This window comes from Heterodontus francisci, unplaced genomic scaffold (assembly GCF_036365525.1).
Source record: "Heterodontus francisci isolate sHetFra1 unplaced genomic scaffold, sHetFra1.hap1 HAP1_SCAFFOLD_51_2, whole genome shotgun sequence".
NCBI classification, from domain to species: Eukaryota; Metazoa; Chordata; class Chondrichthyes; order Heterodontiformes; family Heterodontidae; genus Heterodontus; species Heterodontus francisci.
Genome location: NW_027141369.1, coordinates 3,276,046 through 3,287,793, shown reverse-complemented (window position 1 = coordinate 3,287,793; position 11,748 = coordinate 3,276,046). Strand labels below are relative to the sequence as shown.

The following is an 11,748-nucleotide window of genomic DNA, read 5'->3' as shown; positions in this document are numbered from 1 at the left end:
GAGGAGAGACATTCGACGAATTCCCAGTATAAGACATCTTGGTTATCAAGTTAGACTAAAAGAGTTGGGACCCTACACCTTAGAGAAACCTAGACTGAGGGGTGATCCGATTGAGGTTCATAAATAATGAAGGGTCCAATTCAGCATGGGAGAGGAGTCATAACTTTGTATTGTAAAAGGCCAGATGGCACCCGAATCACATTAAATTTCATTTTCAATGGTTGGTTATTGTACCAGGATGGCCGAGTGGTTAAGGCGTTGGACTTAAGATCCAATAGACATGTGCCTGCGTGGGTTCAAACCCCCTTCCTGGTATCTGTGCTTACAAAATGTTACTTTTTCTTTCCCTGACTTTTGCCTTGCACCATCATCTCTTCTGTCATTTAATCACTCTTGCCTTCCAACTGATCACAGCTTCCTATTATTTGATCTGCCCCAGCACCGTTCCTTGGCTCTGCGCTTGCTTATAAACTGGTAAATCTTTAACTTAATCTCCTCTGTACCCTGACAATGACCTTCTCATCCTTCCTGGATTGTGGTTCCTCACAGGATCCGCTGCCTCTCCGACTCCCCTCCAGGTAACTGAAGGCCCTGAGCCTTGGTCTCGCTTTATACGCTAGCTGGTAGTTGCTTCCTTGCAGGTCTGCCACCGCTCAGGAGAAGCTCAAAACCCAGATCAAGCAAAGTATCAAGAGGAATGTGAACAAAGGTTCCCTGGTGCAGAGCAAGGGACAGGGAGCCTCCGGCTCATTCAAAATCAGCAAGAAGGAAAACCTAGGGAAAAGTGGGAAAGAAGGTGAAGAAACCAGCACACAAGAACTCTTCAGTGAAGAAACCAGCAGACAAGAAATCTTTAGTGAAGAAACCAGCAGACGTGAAAGTGACAACAAAGAAAGTAACAGCCAAGAAAACGAGCAGCAAGGCGGCGGCAACGCCAAATAAGGTGGTGAAGAAAGCAGCGCTTCAGAAAAAGCCTCCTGCGAAGAAGGTCAAAAAAGGCAAGAGTGCGGCGGGCGGAAAGGCGCTGAAGAAAGTGCAGACATGGAAGAGCAAGGTCAAGCCGAAAGCAGCGAAGGCTCAGAAAGCAGGGTCTGGAAAGAAGTGAAAGAGCGCGGGAAACTTGGAAACATCTGAACACAAAGGCTCTTCTCAGAGCCACCCACATCTCTCAGGAAAGAGCTGATCCCCTGATCAAATGATCCCTGTCCCGGCCCCGCCTGCAGATTCCACATGGAAATGATTTGGAGTAAATCCAGGATCCCTGGTGACTCCCCTCCACCCAGCCCTTTCCCCACTCTCTGTAATAAAACAGAGGGATATCCGGCCCTCACTCTAACTGGAGATGTGTTCGGTGCAGTCTCAGTTCACAAATTCAGGGGGAGAGTCTGTAAGACAGGAACACTGGCGGAGAAACCCCACCTCACAACTCAAACCCCAACACATGAGTTTCTCCAATTCAGCTGGAGTCGGGTGACAACAGGAGCTGGGATAGGCTGTGATCGGGAATGTGAGGAATGGATTTGTTCAGGGATGAATGTACCTGTAATCTCCGAAAATAATAGTTCCTTATTTCCCCAGATGACACATTCTGCAGTGAGAGTGAAAAGTCTCTTCACTGCTTCACATTTACTAATTGTTTGGTTCGAGATGAATAATGAGTCAGAGAGTAATGACAGGATCTGAAGCTTTTCTCACACCAGCCCTTGAATGACTCAGTGTGAAGTGTCCAATGTGTGAAGCTACTGCCAGGGTTTGTCAATCTGAACAGTTTCAGCTCAGTTCCTGGGGGCCTGAAATTCCAACAGTTTGACTCTGTCTCTGATTGGTCACCCGCTTCTCAATCCAATTCTTAACCAATAGGAGAATCACATATAAGTAAATAGAAGTTCTCATTGGCTTAAATTTTCCAATTGGAAAAAGCCCGGCAATTCCAGAGCAGGAAGGAATTGAAGTGATGGAAAATTTCAATTTTCAGGCAACAATTTTAAAACCTCTCATTTTATGTTCTGTTTTACTGTATTTACCGTCACAAAATCCTGACGCGATTTTAGGAATCGTTTTCATTTGTCAATCTGTTAACTGTAAGCGGCGGGAGGAAGGTCCGGTTCAGCAATTTAAAACGGGACAAATATCAGCTTCCACTCTGTAAAAGGAACAAATTAGCGACTAACCGCTTCTCACAGGCTTCTCGGGGACTGACAGCAACGAGCGGTTTCTGATCCTTTCTGCTGAAAGAGGCGGATAATGCTGCAGGGAGCAATGAACTGCCCTTCACTTTCTGGCTGCTAATACACCCCTGACTTTAAACAGTTCAAACAGCGACTGATGCTTCTGTCGGAAAATGAGCAGATTCACCAGAATGATCCCGGTCCATCATGGCCAAAGACATCCAGCTGGCCCGCCGCATCCGCGGGGAACGCACCTTAAACCCAGCTTCAGTAACAAGTGTAACAAGGGCTCTTTTCAGAGCCACCAAATCAGCAAAGGAAAGAGCTGCCATCTCTGTTCATCATCAAACCCATTAGATTGAAGGGGCGGTCACATGGTTTCTGTTTTGTCACATCACTTTCCCGAAAGGCCTGTCGGACTGAGAGCTGATCTGGAATTTAGACAGCAGCATTACCGGAGACTCATTGCTGCTCAGCACAATCTCAACCCCGCTCCTGGGATCCGTTCGCTGGCATTTGGGGAAAAGAAATGGATCCCAGTTTTATTTGGAAGGCATTAATGGAGCCGGGTCCGTTCACATGAGGGTTATTTACAAACATTACCCAATGAGTTCACTAATATTTGAATCCATTGGAGATTAGTACACAGGACATATAAGGCAGCTCGGTCATTCTGACTCGAACCGCCAGTTCCCCGGGGTTGCAGACCCTGACACTGCGGGGAGAGAATCCCCGACTCTATCCCGCCGCCGGGGGGAAACAGACAGCTCTGTGTCCGGAGAATAGGGAGGGCCGGGGAGCAGGCACATATCAAAGCGCTGCAATGGACTCAGCTCCTGTGTGTGCACAACTCTCACTGATTCCGTCCTCTGGGAACAGTGCGGTCGAAACAGATCAGGTTAGGAGAGAAACACACAGCCCGAGAATGGCCTCTTCCTTCCTGCATTTACTCTGTTCTGGGAGCAGATTCTAATTGTGAAGCGGCGCTCAGATCACCAGAGAGAAAAAAAAAAACACAATTCAAACTGTCCAAATAAAAAACAGAGAATTAACCCGGACACTTCCATTATTAAATTAATTCATCAGCTCCGAACCAGTTCCCGTTAATGTACCGGGATAATCTCGGGAATTATAAAATCGAAGGCAGCGGGATTTATTAAATTGTTGATTCTGACACCCTGTAGTTCACTTCTTCACTTAACGAGAGGGGGAGATGTGTGAGCAGAGAAACAGAGCGAAATCCAGAGAGGGAACTGAAAAGACACCTGGACAGATGTGAAACAGGTCAATCCACTGTTCCAATAACTCCATCTCTGACTCCCTCCTGACAGTAACCAGTCCTTTCAAAGAGACTGTGGGTGGCTCTGAAAAGAGCCTTTGGTTTATTTGATGACATTTTGGCCGCTTTACTTTTTCTGGGAGCTCTGAGTGCTGGGTTTCTTGGGCAGCAGCACAGCCTGGATATTAGGCAGCACCCCGCCCTGAGCGATGGTCACCCCTCCCAGCAGCTTGTTGAGCTCCTCGTTGTTGCGGACGGCCACCTGCAGTTGTCTGGGGATGATGCGGCTCTTCTTGTTGTCCCGGGCTGCGTGACCTGCCAGCTCGAGGATTTCAGCGGTCAGACTGCAGCGTTGATCGCAACGGAGGTGCGTGAACGGGCTTACAGCTGGGAAGTCAATTTCAGCGTAAGTTTAAAAGTGAATTCCCTTTTGTTTTCGGAGGACCAGGGGACTGCTGGGTAAGGAAAAAGGTATATATTTGTGTGGTTTAGAATCTCTTTCTTTTAGTTTCGGTGACTGCAGCGTTGATAGCAACGGAGGTGCGTGAACGGGCTTACAGCTGGGAAGTCAATTTCAGCGTAAGTTTAAAAGTGAATTCCCTTTTGTTTTCGGAGGACCAGGGGACTGCTGGGTAAGGAAAAAGGTATATATTTGTGTGGTGGCTGTACCCGAGACACTACACGTGCAGTGTCTCCCACCCACCCTCCTCCTCTAACAAAAAAAAAAGGACTCTGGTGTGTTGATAAGGTAAACTTTTTATTTGGGAAGTTCTGTCCGTTGGATTGCTAACCTAACAAGTTTTGATTTTTTGTTTTTTTGGTTTTTCAGTAGATTTGTTGGGAATTTGGAATAGTGGGAATGGAGATTAAGGCAGTTGTATGTTCCTCCTGCAGAATGTGGGAGGTAAGGGTCGCCAAGAGTGTCCCTGCTGACTGCATCTGTGGGATGTGCACCCAACTCCAGCTCCTCGAGAACCGCGTTAGGGAACTGGAGCTGGAGCTGGATGAACTTAGGATCATTCGGGAGGCGGAGGAGGTTATTGAGAGGAGTTATGGGGAGGTAGTCACACCTCAGATAAAAGAAGTAGGTAGATGGGTTACCGTCAGGGGAAGGAGAGGGAACCAGCAGGCAGTGCAGGGATCCCCTGTGGCTGTTTCCCTCAACAACAGGTATACCGTTTTGGATACTGTTGCGGGGGACGACTTACCAGGGGTAAGCAATGGGGCACAGATATCTGGCACAGTGTCTGTCCCTGTTGCTCAGAAGGGAAGGGGGAAGAGGAGCAGAACATTAGTCATTGGGGACTCCATAATTAGAAGAACAGATAGGAGGTTCTGTGGGAACGAGAGAGACTCACGGTTGGTATGTTGCCTCCCAGGTGCCAGGGTTCGTGATGTCTCGGATCGTGTTTTTGGGATCCTTAATGGGGAGGGGGAGCAGCCCCAAGTCGTGGTCCACATAGGCACCAACGACATAGGTAGGAAGAGAGATGGGGATTTAAGACAGATATTTAGGGAGCTAGGGTGGAAGCTTGGAGCAGGAACAAACAGAGTTGTTATCTCTGGGTTGTTGCCCGTGCCACGTGATAGCGAAGCAAGGAATAGGGAGAGAGAGGAGTTGAACACGTGGCTGCAGGGATGGTGCAGGAGGGAGGGATTTGGTTTCCTGGATAATTGGGGCTCTTTCTGGGGTAGGTGGGACCTCTACAAACAGGATGGTCTTCACCTGAACCAGAGGGGTACCAATATCCTGGGGGGGAGGTTTGCTAGTGCTCTTCGGGGGGGGGGGTTTAAACTAATTCAGCAGGGGAATGGGAACCCAAATTGTAGTGCCAGTGTACAGGATTTTGAGAGTAGTGAGGTCAGGGATATGGTTACAAGGACGCAAGAGGGCACTGGCAAGCAAGAACCTGGTTTAAAGTGTGTCTATTTCAACGCCAGGAGCATCCGGAATAAGGTGGGTGAGCTTGCAGCATGGGTTGGTACCTGGGATCTCGATGTAGTGGCCATTTCGGAGACATGGGTAGAGCAGGGGCAGGAATGGATGTTGCAGATTCCGGGATTTAGATGTTTCAGTAAGAACAGAGAAGATGGTAAAAGAGGGGGGGGTGTGGCATTGTTAATCAAGGAGAGTATTACAGCGACAGAAAGGACGTTTGAGGACTCGTCTACTGAGGTAGTATGGGCTGAGGTTAGAAACAGGAGAGGTGAGGTTACCCTGTTGGGAGTCTTTTATAGATCTCCGAATAGTTCCAGAGATGTAGAGGAAAGGATAGCGAAGATGATTCTCGACAGGGGTGAGAGTAACAGGGTAGTTGTTATGGGGGACTTTAACTTTCCAAATATCGACTGGAAATACTATAGTTCGAGTACTTTAGATGGGTCAGTTTTTGTCCAGTGTGTGCAGGAGGGTTTTCTGACACAGTATGTGGACAGGCCAACCAGGGGCGATGCCACATTGGATTTGGTACTGGGAAATGAACCCGGCCAGGTGTTAGATTTCGATGTAGGTGAGCACTTTGGTGACAGTGATCACAATTCGGTTAGGTTTACCTTAGCAATGGGCAGGGACAGGTATATACCGCAGGGCAAGAATTATAACTGGGGGAAAGGAAATTATGATGCGATTAGGCAAGATTTAGGATGTGTAGGATGGGGAAGGAAACAGCAGGGGATGGGAACAATCGAAATGTGGAGCTTATTCAAGGAGCAGCTACTGCGTGTCCTTGATAAGTATGTACCTGTGAGGCAGGTAGGAAGTTGTCGTGCGAGGGATCCGTGGTTTACTAAAGAAGTTGAAGCGCTTGTCAAGAGGAAGAAGAAGGCTTATGTTAGGATGAGACGTGAAGGCTCAGTTAGGGTGCTTGAGAGCTACAAGCTAGCCAGGAAGGATCTAAAGGGAGAGCTAAGAAGAGCAAGGAGAGGACACGAGAAGTCATTGGTGGATCGGATCAGGGAAAACCCTAAGGCTTTCTTTAGGTATGTCAGGAATAAAAGAATGACTAGAGTTAGATTAGGGCCAATCAAGGATAGTAGTGGGAAGTTGTGTGTGGAATCAGAGGAGATAGGGGAAGTGTTAAATGAATATTTTGCGTCAGTATTTACAGTAGAGAAAGAAAATGTTTTTGAGAATACTGAGATTCAGGCTACGAGGCTAGATTGGATTGAGGTTCACAAGGAGGAGGTGTTAGCAATTTTGGAAAGTGTGAAAATAGATAAGTCCCCTGGGCCAGATGGGATTTATCCTAGGATTCTCTGGGAAGCTAGGGAGGAGATTGCAGAGCCTTTGTCCTTGATCTTTATGTCGTCATTGTCGACAGGAATAGTGCCGGTAGACTGGAGGATTGCAAATGTTGTCCCCTTGTTCAAGAAGGGGAGTAGAGACAGCCCTGGTAATTATAGACCTGTGAGCCTTACTTCGGTTGTGGGTAAAATGTTGGAAAAGGTTATAAGAGACAGTATTTATAATCATCTTGAAAAGAATAAGTACATTAGAGATAGTCAGCACGGTTTTGTGACGGGTCGGTCGTGCCTCACTAACCTTATTGAGTTTTTCGAGAAGGTGAACAAACAGGTGGATGAGGGTAAAGCAGTGGATGTGGTGTATATGGATTTCAGTAAGGCGTTTGATAAGGTTCCCCACGGTAGGCTATTGCAGAAAATACGGAAGTATGGGGTTGAAGGTGATTTAGAGCTTTGGATCAGAAATTGGCTAGCTGAAAGAAGACAGAGGGTGGTGGTTGATGGCAAATGTTCATCCTGGAGTTTAGTTACTAGTGGTGTACCGCAAGGATCTGTTTTGGGGCAATTGCTGTTTGTCATTTTTATAAATGACCTGGAAGAGGGTGTAGAAGGGTGGGTTAGTAAATTTGCAGATGACACTAAGGTCGGTGGAGTTGTGGATAGTGCCGAAGGATGTTGTAGGTTACAGAGAGACATAGATAGGCTGCAGAGCTGGGCTGTGAGATGGCAAATGGAGTTTAATGCGGAAAAGTGTGAGGTGATTCACTTTGGAAGGAGTAACAGGAATGCAGAGTACTGGGCTAATGGGAAGATTCTTGTTAGTGTAGATGAGCAGAGAGATCTTGGTGTCCAGGTGCATAAATCCCTGAAGGTTGCTAACCAGGTTAATAGGGCTGTCAAGAAGGCATATGGTGTGTTAGCTTTTATTCGTAGGGGGGGTCGAGTTTCGGAGCCACGAGGTCATGCTGCAGCTGTACAAGACTCTGGTGAGACCGCACCTGGAGTATTGTGTGCAGTTCTGGTCACCGCATTATAGAAAGGATGTGGAAGCTATGGAAAGGGTGCAGAGGAGATTTACTAGGATGTTGCCTGGAATGGAGGGAAGGTCTGACGAGGAAAGCCTGAGGGACTTGAGGTTGTTTTCGTTGGAGAGAAGGAGGAGGAGAGGTGACTTAATAGAGACATATAAGATAATCAGAGGGTTAGATAGGGTGGATAGTGAGCCTCTTTTTCCTCGGATGGTGATGGCAAACACGAGGGGACATAGCTTCAAGTTGAGGGGTGATAGATATCGGACAGATGTGAGAGGTAGTTTCTTTACTCAGAGAGTAGTAAGGGCGTGGAATGCCCTGCCTGCAGCAGTAGTAGATTCGCCAACTTTAAGGGCATTTAAGTGGACATTGGATAGACACATGGATGAAAATGGAATAGTGTAGGTCAGATGGTTTCACAGCTCGGCACAACATCGAGGGCCGAAGGGCCTGTACTGCGCTGCAATATTCTAAAAAAAAGATACTCGAGCACAGCAGCCAGAGAGACCAGGGCTCCGGCACCCACACGCTCAGCATAGTTGCCCTTTCTCAGGAGCCTGTGAACACGGCCCACTGGGAACTGCAGTCCAGCCCGGGAGGAGTGAGACTTGGCCTTGGCCCGAGCTTTCCCGCTGGTCTTTCCTCTTCCAGACATTTCCACAATCTCACAAATACTTTCACAAAGAATGAATAATTTCCTTAGCATTGATAACACATCGCAGGCAGTCAGGATGGCCGAGCGGTTTAAGGCGCTGCGTTTAGGTCGTAGTCTCCATTGGAGGCGTGTGTTCGAATCCCAATTCTGACAAGTAGTGTTTTGACTGCACTGGAGGCGTTTGGGAGCAGCGGTGAAGAGCAAAGAGAAAGCAGGAACGAACATGGACAATCAAAGTCACAATGGACCCAAAGATGTTGCATCAAAACATTCGAGCAAGAGGCAACGAAGCAAACAGCAGGGCACATAAAAGATCAAGAATGTAACCTTTGTATCGGGGTGGAAGATGTTGCCAATATCCTTAATGAATACTTTACTGTTTTCCCGAATGAGAGGGTGATGCAGATATTGTTATTAAGGAGGAGGAGTGTGAAGTATTGGACGTGATAACTTAAGGAGAGAGGAAGTCTTCATGGGATGAACATCCTTGAATGTGGATAAATCATCAGGACCAGATGAAATGTACCCCAGGCTGTTGAAAGAAGCCAGGGAAGAAATAGTGGAAGGTCTGACCATCATTTTCCAATCCCTCACTGGATGCAGGTGTGGTGCCAGAGGATTGGAGGTCTTGTAACGTTGCAACAAAAGCAAAATACGAGGCAGATCAAGCATGGCTGATCCTTTCGAGTAGAGAAACAGGGCTGAATTCCCTGAACCAGTGCTACAGCTTTCAGAATAGAAGGAGCCGATACACACCTGATGGGTTCCACTTAAACAAAAGAGCTGGAGGTGTTGACAGTCAGAACAGATAAAATGTGGAGGAGTGTTTGAAGCAGATGATGTGTGGTTACTGTAGTTGTACTATGGAGTTATTTCAAGGAGGTGATTCTGAATGTAATGGATCAACGTGGACCCGTCCAAGGCAAAGGTTCTAAGCTTCCCTGTGGTCCAGCCTGGTTGAATGGAACTGAAGCAAACAAATCATCCAGAAGAGGGAAAGATATGTAAGGCCATGAAAGCACAGAATTCAGATGGATGCAATACCAGATGGTATGGCAAGAGTGTAAAACAGCAACAGACTGGTGAATAAAACTTTCCCATTGAATGAGACAAGAGCAAAGGGTAATAATAGTGTCAGAGGTGAGTTGTGACACTATTCACATTCCACCTTGATCTGAATAGGACTGTTGAAGGGAGTGATTGAGAAGAATAGAGGAGAAATGAAAAGAAAGGAGAAATAAACAAAAGGTCTTTTGATTTTAGAATGTTTGTTTTTGGAAATGACAGACTGTAAAGTGTGTGTGTCAGAAGATATAGAACGAAGTTGGGTATGACAAGATCACAGGAAAGTTGTGCCCTGAGACAAGGTGTGTGTTGACAGGAAAGCTGCTCTCTTTTGCACAATATGTATTTTATTCTTATAATTTGTGCAATTACATTGCAAAGCAGTTCAAATTCAATATTACTTAAGGTACAATACAGATCAGTTTCCTTCAATAATGTACATGATGTATCTCACTATCCCTGCCTGCACAGGTTATATTTACAGTATTTACATTACACATCAAACATTCTCTGGTGCAAACAGCCCGAGGGGTTTTACACAGGTTCCAGCCCCTCACTGTACGATGGCCTACTAGGGCCTCAGACTGCAGCCTTTCCCCATTGTGTCTCCATGGTGGCTTCCCCAAGCTTTCATGCCGTCCCACAGCACATAGTCTTGGACGTTGCAATGTGCCAGTCTGCAACACTCGGTCATGGACAGCTCTTTGCACTGGAATACCTGTCCCACGGCCGGGCTCGTTCTCAATAGAGTTCATTTCAAATGAACATTTCCTAAATCCGTGCTTTCTCTCTCGCAATAAAGAGAACAGGATGTCTAGCAGATTCAGTGTGAGACAATAACACTGCCGGGTAAAGGCCGCTTTCCAACTCCAATCTTAACACAGCTGATTCCCCAAACAGCTGCAGTAAGGTGTTTGTAAACTGCAGGAAGCGGGTGTGGGTGGAAATGGTGATGTTACTGAGGAGGTTTCTTAGTATAGAATGGACTGTGTTTAGGTGGGAATATTACTGAGTGTTAATTGCATCGGGACCATATTTAAAAGCTCTGGCTTTCTGGAAAGTCTTGACTATGAAGGCCGAGTCTGGAAGGGTTTGTGTGGAGAGCTGGGTTTCGGTTCTACTGTTCATAAAGGGTTTGAAATTGGCAGCCCGGAGGAAACTGGAGGTGGAGCTGAAAGATGAGGGGCCGTTCTCTCTCTGTCTGTCACTCTGGGTGTCTCCTCCATCTAGCTCTCTGTTTAATCTTCACTCTTGTCTCCTCCCCTCCCTGCTCTCACTCTGCCTTTCTCAGCCAGGTCCAGGTGGCCTGTATAAAAAGGAGCCTGACAGAATCAGTCTCTTTTATTGTGCACTGATTTGAGGAAAGACTCAACATGTCTGCCAGTAAACAAGAGTATGCTCCAGGCTGGCAGCATGTTAGAATCCATGAGGAAAGGCATCATCACCCTCATCGACAAGCAGAAGGGGGAGAGGACAGAAATCAGAAATTGTTGGCCCGATTTCTGCTTAATGCTGACTACAAGATTCTGTCAAAAGACATAGCCAGTCGATTCAAGTCTGCTCTGGAGTTGGTGATTCACCCTGATCAGACCTATACTATACCAGGCAGGACAATCTCTGATAGCTTTGCGCTACTCAGGGATATGATCACCTATGTACGGGACAGGAGGGTGGACACCTGCCTCATCAGCCTGGACCAGGAGAAGGCTTTTGACAGGATATCGCACACTTACATGATGGATGTGCATTCCAAAATGGGGTTTGGGGAGGGAATCTGCAATTGGATCAAACAACTCTACACAAACATCAGTAGTGCAGTCTCAATCAATGGGTGGGAATCAGAAAGTTTCCCGATCCAATCTGGAGTCAGACAGGGCTGTCCTCTCTCCCCTGTCTTGTTTGTTTGCAGTATTGAACCCTTTGCTGAGTCTATTAGGAAGAATGCGAGCATCAGAGGGGTGACAATCCCAGGCAGTGGAGGCACTCAGGTTAAAACCTCCCTGTACATGGATGACGTCGCCGTTTTATGCTCGGATCCACTGTCATGGCGCAGAGTGATGAGCATCTGCGACCAGCTCGAACTGGCCTTGGGAGCCAATGTTAAACACGGCAAGAGCGAGGCCATGTTCTTTGGGAACTCGGCTTACCGATCCTTTGTCCCCTTGACCGTTAGGTCAGATTACCTGAAGGTGCTGGGGATATGGTTTGGAAGGGCTGAGACGTGCACCAAAACCTGGAAGTAGCGAGTAGCCAGGGTACAACATAAGCTGAGCATGTGGGAGCAGCGATCTCTCTCCATTATGGGTA

At 47.1% G+C, this 11,748-nt stretch overlaps 1 non-coding gene across 1 annotated transcript; it reads left to right on the top strand.

The window, feature by feature from the left end:
• Positions 1-232: 232 nt before the first annotated feature.
• On the top strand, positions 233-315 carry trnal-uaa (transfer RNA leucine (anticodon UAA)). The gene has a single exon. It is a non-coding gene; the product is annotated as a tRNA-Leu (tRNA).
• The last annotated feature ends 11,433 nt before the right edge of the window (positions 316-11,748 follow it).